The sequence below is a fragment of the Delphinus delphis genome, chromosome 4 (genome assembly GCF_949987515.2).
Source record: "Delphinus delphis chromosome 4, mDelDel1.2, whole genome shotgun sequence".
NCBI classification, from domain to species: domain Eukaryota; kingdom Metazoa; phylum Chordata; class Mammalia; order Artiodactyla; family Delphinidae; genus Delphinus; species Delphinus delphis.
The window spans coordinates 2,962,296-2,969,043 of NC_082686.1; positions in this window are offsets into that span (position 1 = coordinate 2,962,296).

The following is a 6,748-nucleotide window of genomic DNA, read 5'->3' on the forward strand; positions in this document are numbered from 1 at the left end:
ATCTCCGATTAGGGAAGAAGGACGAGGGTCCTCAGACAGCAGAGCAGACTCAAAGTCAGACCCCCTCCCCTGGCTCGAGGGTACGACTCCCGGCTTCATCCAGGCGATAACCTTTGGCAGGTCGGAGATCCCACCTAGCCGTGTGTGCGTCGCGGAGCTGGGATACTCAGTATTTGCGGGATACAGGGGCACCTGCTGCACGTTTCCCACAAGGAAGTGTGTGGTGCGTGCTCTCACTAACTGGGGTTCAGCTGCACAGTTTTCATGATTTCAAGGAGGCGGGGAGAAGTCCTCACTTCTGACAGATCAAGGTAACATCCTCAAGTAAAAGAAGCAGATACCGGAGAAAACTGAATGTTTCACGTGTTCTCCAGACTTGGGAAAACAGTCACTGATTTTTGCCAAAAGGTAACTGGTTACTATAAATCCACACTCTTATTTTTCTTTTTGACATGGGGCAATCTTGCCTGCTCTCACTCACTCCTGCCTGCACGAATGTGTGTGTTACATTTAAATGAGCTTAATGGGAAGTGCTGAGGCTTTTGTGTGAAGATGTACTCAGCCATCATCATGGCACGTGTGCAAGCTGGACGCTGACCCCAGCCCAGGGGCGGCTCCCCCGTGGCTAAGGGGACAAGCCTCAGGCCCCTCCCGGGAGCAGTGGAGGGGCCGGCCAAGGCTTCACACAGTCAGGTGGCGTCAGACTTGCGAAAGGAGGGTATTTGACCACAATCACTTAAGACCACAGTCTCTTGGGACTTCCCTGGAGGTCCAGTGGTTAGGGCTCTGCACTCACACTGCAGGGGGCACGGGTTCGATCCCTGATCAGGGAAGTAAGATCCCACGTGCCAAAAAAACCAAACCAAGCCACAGCCTCTTTCCACTGCAGGGCCCTCCATCACTTTCCGCTCCTGGCCGGCTTGGAGTGGCTGTCGGGGCACACTTTGTCTGGGTTTAGAGGCATGTCTATGGGTTCACACCGACTTCCTGTGTGGCCGAGCTACTGAGAGCTGTCTGCCGTGGGCACGGCCTCCGGGGACACTCCTGCTTCCCACCGAGCCGACCCGCCAGGCACGCGGATGTGAAGGTGGTGACCAGAGGGGAGACTGCAGTATGAGCGTCACGGACATGTGCTATGACCGTGTCCCATGACCGTGAACATGTAGCATGCTTACAAACATGTGACGTGAACGTAAGCTGTGACCACGTCCTGAGAGGTTTGGCAGCAGCGGTAGGTGGGGAAGGAGGAGAAGCAAGTTTTTATTTTTGTCTTTTTTAACGTTTATTTATTTATTTATTTTGGGCTGCATCGGGTCTTAGTTGCGGCACACATGATCTTCCCTTGTGGCGCACAGGCTTCTCTGCAGTTGTGGCCCGTGGGCTCCAGAGCACGTGGGCTCAGTAATTGCAGCGCACAGGTTAGTTGCCCCGCAGGCATGTGGGATCCTAGTTCCCGGATCAGGGATTGAACCCGAGTCCCCTGCTTTGGAAGGCAGAGCCTCAACCACTGGACCACCAGGGAAGTCCTGAGAAGCAAATTTTGAAATGCAGGGAGCCAGAAACTAGTCGTGGAAAATTCTTTACATCATGAAATACGGCATCAGATTTGATTCCCCTCCATACCTAGACGAACAGAACTTCTCTCTGTGGGGAGCAAACTCCATAATACAGTACATGCAATTAAACACAGGCCTTGCTTTCTCTTTTTTGATGGGAATCATGTGAAATTATATTGATCAGAATTCCTGTGCTTGAAGCAGTGCTACAAACAGCGAGGATGTCTGTGTGCGGTCACAATTTTCATGTGTCCAGACTAAAAACAAATTTTGATCAAGCCTGCAGGTGGAAAGACTGAATTATCTTTCTCTTCTATCAAAATAGTACTATAAAAATGCCATGTGAAGAAGGATTCAAAAAGTGTGCGACCAAAAATTATTTTTTTATTAACTGCTTGACACATAAAGAGGTATGTCAAGCCATGAATCAAAAGATCATGTTATTTTTCTGGATTTTGCGAGGTTTACAGTATCTACCAAATTTTAAAATTTGTAAGCTAGTTTTTCCTCATTCTCAATAATATCACCTTCATACCTAATTTTGAATTCATAATTGTGCATTATTTTTATTTAAGAGCGCTCCATATTCTGTCAGATTTAGGCCCCACAAAACCTGAATCAATCCTCAAGAGTGCGCTATACTTTCTCTCTTTTTTTTTTTCCATTAATTTTCATTGAATCTCTTCTAGCCTTAAGTACTAGTCATTCATGGATATAGGAACTAATTGAAAAAAATAGTTTCAATACAAGTCACTAAGAAATACGTATCCAGTAAAAACTTACTTTATAAGTTTAGAAATGTTTGTTAAAATTGGACTTTATAAGTAAGTTACTGAGACTTGTAAAAAAATGCTTTAAGAAAAATTAGGTTTTTATTAAGAATACTGTATTTTAAAAACTTTAATGTTTTCAAAAAATTGTTTAAATTTTAAAATATTTTTTTAAAAATTTAATATTAATTAAAAAAGTCTCTTCTGTACAAGAATCTGTCAGACATAAAAGAACTCATCTGACACTTTCAAAAATAAAAAGCATTAAATTATTAAATTTTAACAGATGGAAAGAAATTGAAGTAAAAAAGGAGTGCCTAAACGTCAGAAACACATTTTTTTTCAAGACACACTGGTTCCTAAAAATCCCACTGGATCCAGAAACAGCCCGTGCGAGCCCTGCAGAGCCCCGTGGCTGTTCTCCGGGTTTCTGCTCTAGGCCCCAGCCAACTTGCTCTGAAGGTCCAGCTGAGTCACCCTCTCAGGCTTCCCCCCGACCCCCCTGCCTCCTCCAGACCCCTTGACTTGTTTGATTAGTCGAGGTTTCTGACAGTTCCATTGTCTTGCCACCCTGACCCCGTGCTCTGTCCTAGCTCTGTGCAGAGGGGCTGTGTGGTCAGCCCGGCCCCCTCCACGCTCTCCAATCCCTGGGTCGGAAACAAGCTCATTCATCTCCGAGCAGCTGGATTTCACTGCCTAGTTTTTTTCCCACCAAGGGTGCGGGGTGATATGCTGTCTGGAGAAAGGAGTTAGAAGATGGTAGACGTGGGGACAGACGTAAGTGCTATCACCGAAGGCTAGATGTCCAAACACATGGAAAAGAAAGAGAAAAGGAAATGTATTTATTTATTTTTTAATAAATCTATTTATTTATCTGCTGCTGTGTTGGGTCTTCGTTGCCGCGTGCGGGCTTTTCTCTATTTGCGGCGAGCAGGGGCTACTCTTCGTTGCGGCGCGCGGGCTTCTCACTGCGGTGGCTTTTCTTGTTGCGGAGCACGGGATCTAGGCACGCGGGCTTCAGTAGTTGTGGCACATGGACTTAGTTGCTCCGCGGCATGTGGGATCTTCCCGAACCAGGGCTCGAACCCGTCTCCCCTGCCTTGGCAGGCAGATTCTTAACCACTGCGCCACCAGGGAAGCCCTGTAAAAGTCTTTTTATTATGAAAGTTCCCAAGGACTTAATAAGTTGCAGAGAACAGAATCGTCGATCACCCAGGCTCAGCAATTATCATTTTCCCATTCTTTTATCATCTCTGCAGCTCAGCCCTTCCCATACTTTTTGTCAGAATATTTCAAACAAATTACCAGTTAAAAAAAAAAAAAAAACCAGACAGTGAAATTCTTCTCCTACAGGACAGAGCCTGTTGTGGACTGAATGTTTGTGTCCCCCTCAAATTCATATGTTGAAGCCCTAACCCCCGATGTGATGGGAGGAATTAGGACTAGAGAGGCCAGGAGGGCAGGGGGGCCCAAGATGGGATTAGTGCCCTTATAAAAAGAGACACCAGAATCTTACTCTCTGACTCTGCCATGGGAGGACACAGGGAGAAGGCGGACACATGCAAGCCAGGAGGAGGGCTCTCACCAGACGTTGAATCAGCCGGCACCAGATCTCTTGATCTTGGACGTCCAGCCTCCAGAACTGTGAGACAGTGAATGGGTGTGGTTTAGCCACTGAACCTGCTGCATTTTGCCGTGGCAGGCGGAGCCCTGGCTGCCTGGTTCAGCACCAGCACTTACCACATTAGCAATGCCAAAGGACTTACAGCTTCCTGAAAACACAACGCTCTTCCAGCATCCAGGCCCGTGCATCACACCCCCCATCCCCCGTGCCTCGGAGACCGACCTTCAAGGGCTCCCTCCACCAGCTACACCTGCACCGGTGAGTCCCTGGCCCCCTTCCAGCATTCAGGTGAGACATCACGCCCCACAGAGCCTCCTCTGATGAACGCCCACCCTCATCTCTTCTCCGTACAGCTGACTCATGTCGTGAGACTCGGCACGTGGCCTACAATGTGCCTCACAGGCCTCCTTTCTCTCTCAGGCTGTGAACTCGGGAGAGGCCGGCGGCCTTTACCATCTGTGAACCCGAGGCCCGGACCCGAGCCCAGCGTGGAGCAGACATTTAGACTGATGTGGATTCCAGGCCTGCCAGAGAGAAAACTACTCCCAAAGGAGCATCACTTCGGTGGTTAATATTTTACACCTTAGTCTCTGTTTCAGACCCTTCTAGAATAAAGGCCAGAGGAGGGCGGAGGGAAGGAGGGCAGGGGAGAGGGCAGTAGAGCTGGGGCGCTGAGCATGTGGAGAACGCCACTTAGCTGGCCTTTCACTGAATCAAATGATCTGTGGCCGCCGCATAACACTGGGGTATTAACACTTAAAACTGCAGCCCTCAGACAAACCCCGCTCTCCGCGTCTTTCTGTAAGGCCCACAGCAAGAATGGTTTTTAACATCTTTAAAGGGTTGAAAAAAAAGAATGACTGAGCCGCACTGACTGTATGTGTCAAAGCCAAAAATATTTACCATCCGGCCCATTTCTGGAAAAGCGTGCCACCCCCCCTGCTTTAACAGACTGGGTCGGTGTGCATCGTTTCTAGCTCATGCAGCCTCCCTGCAGGGTGAGGCACATCGTGCCGTTGGCGAACTCATTTTACAAACCTTTGCCTGCATCCGGCACGCAGGGTACGGGGCCACGGTCACACAGCACTGGGGGTGAGCGAGGAAGCGCCGAGCACTTTCTTGGGTTGGGAGACAAACAGAACGTACAAACTATCAAAACACAAACCTCGGGCTTGGAAGCAGCATCAGAAAAGCCACACGATAACCTGCTGAGTTTCAGGTTAAGCAGAGGCCAGTAAGCATTAGAACCAGGGTCCACAATAAGCAGGGCCTGGACTTAGGGTCTCTGTACAGCCTCCTGCGGTCCCAGGGTATGTGTTGTAACGGGTGTAAGAGAACCAACATCTAGGAAGATGTCAGAGTTCAGGTGACGTGATGGGAAAAATATAAAAGGAGGTAGAATCGTTACCTTATTGAACTCAAAAGCATATTAAGCCGGTTTAAAAATCTCACAGAAATGAGAGCAATGCTTGTGCTCATGAATCACTTATGATCATCAGCTTCGCTTCTGGAAATTCATCGTCAAGAAACAATACAAAATACAAAATGAGTTACATTCACAAAGGTGTTTCTGGTAGCACTCTTTAAAGGAGAACATGGGAAATTACACAAATCCAAAACGCTGCACTTGGCGGGTAACCACGGTGTTGCCCCCAGATGGAGGACCAGGGGGTCTGAAGACAGAGCCACACCCGGTGCTGTTTATCGTGGCCGCAGGAAGCCTTTTCAGGGGGCGGGGCAGAGGGAACCAAACTCCCAGAGAGACTGAGAGATGAGCCCGACAGCACTGGTTCCAAGGGAAAGCTTCATGCAACTTAAAATATATTTGGACTGGTTTTTATGTAAAAAGAACTTCAACTCTCCGTGGTGTTAACAGCCCAGGGAAACACACTCCGTGGCATCAGAGTCCATGCCCACCCCCCCAACACCACAGAGCACAGGGGTTCTGTGGGCCAGTGTGAGAAGCAAGCTATCCAATGAAAAAAAGCCCCAGAAGGATAGAAAACTGTACATACATTATATGGTCATATCTAAACAAAACCACCACCACCACCAGGAAAACCTGTTCAGTGTTAATAATGGTTGGGTTAGCAGAGGGGATTTTAGGTAATCTTAGTATTTTCCATTTTCTTTCTTTTTTTCTTTTTTTTTTTTTTTTGCGGTACGCGGGCCTCTCACTGTCGTGGCCTCTCCCGTTGCGGAGCACAGGCTCCGGATGCGCAGGCTCAGCGGCCGTGGCTCACGGGCCCAGCAGCTCCGCGGCATGTGGGAATCTTCCTGGACCGGGGCACGAACCCGCGTCCCCTGTATTGGCAGGTGGACTCTCAACCACTGCGCCACCAGGGAAACCCCGTTTTCTTTCTTTTGGTAATGGGGTTTTAGTGCTATTATAATAAAAAACGTGATTAGAAGAATCTTGCAGAGTTGCTAAGCCTCCAGGGTGGTAACAAAGTCTGAGACATGTGATCACGATATTAGTTTTCAACACCATGTTTTCGGTCCTGGTATCCTTACTTGGACTCATTTTAAGAAATGCAGGATTACAGAAATGTGAGTCAGAAGTTATAATACCCTGTACTGTTTGCTATAAATTGCCTAGAGGCCAAGAACCAGAATTGAAATGAAATAAGGCCCACGAGTTTGGGCACATAAACATCAGGGAAGTGTGAGAACAGGCAAACCAGGAAACGTCCCCGGTGTGCAGACGGACATTCTGCTTCAGGGGGGGACGCGAGGCCCCAACAGATGGGTGCAGCCTCTCAGCCCAGCAACACCTCATCCGGATTTGTTAACTTCTC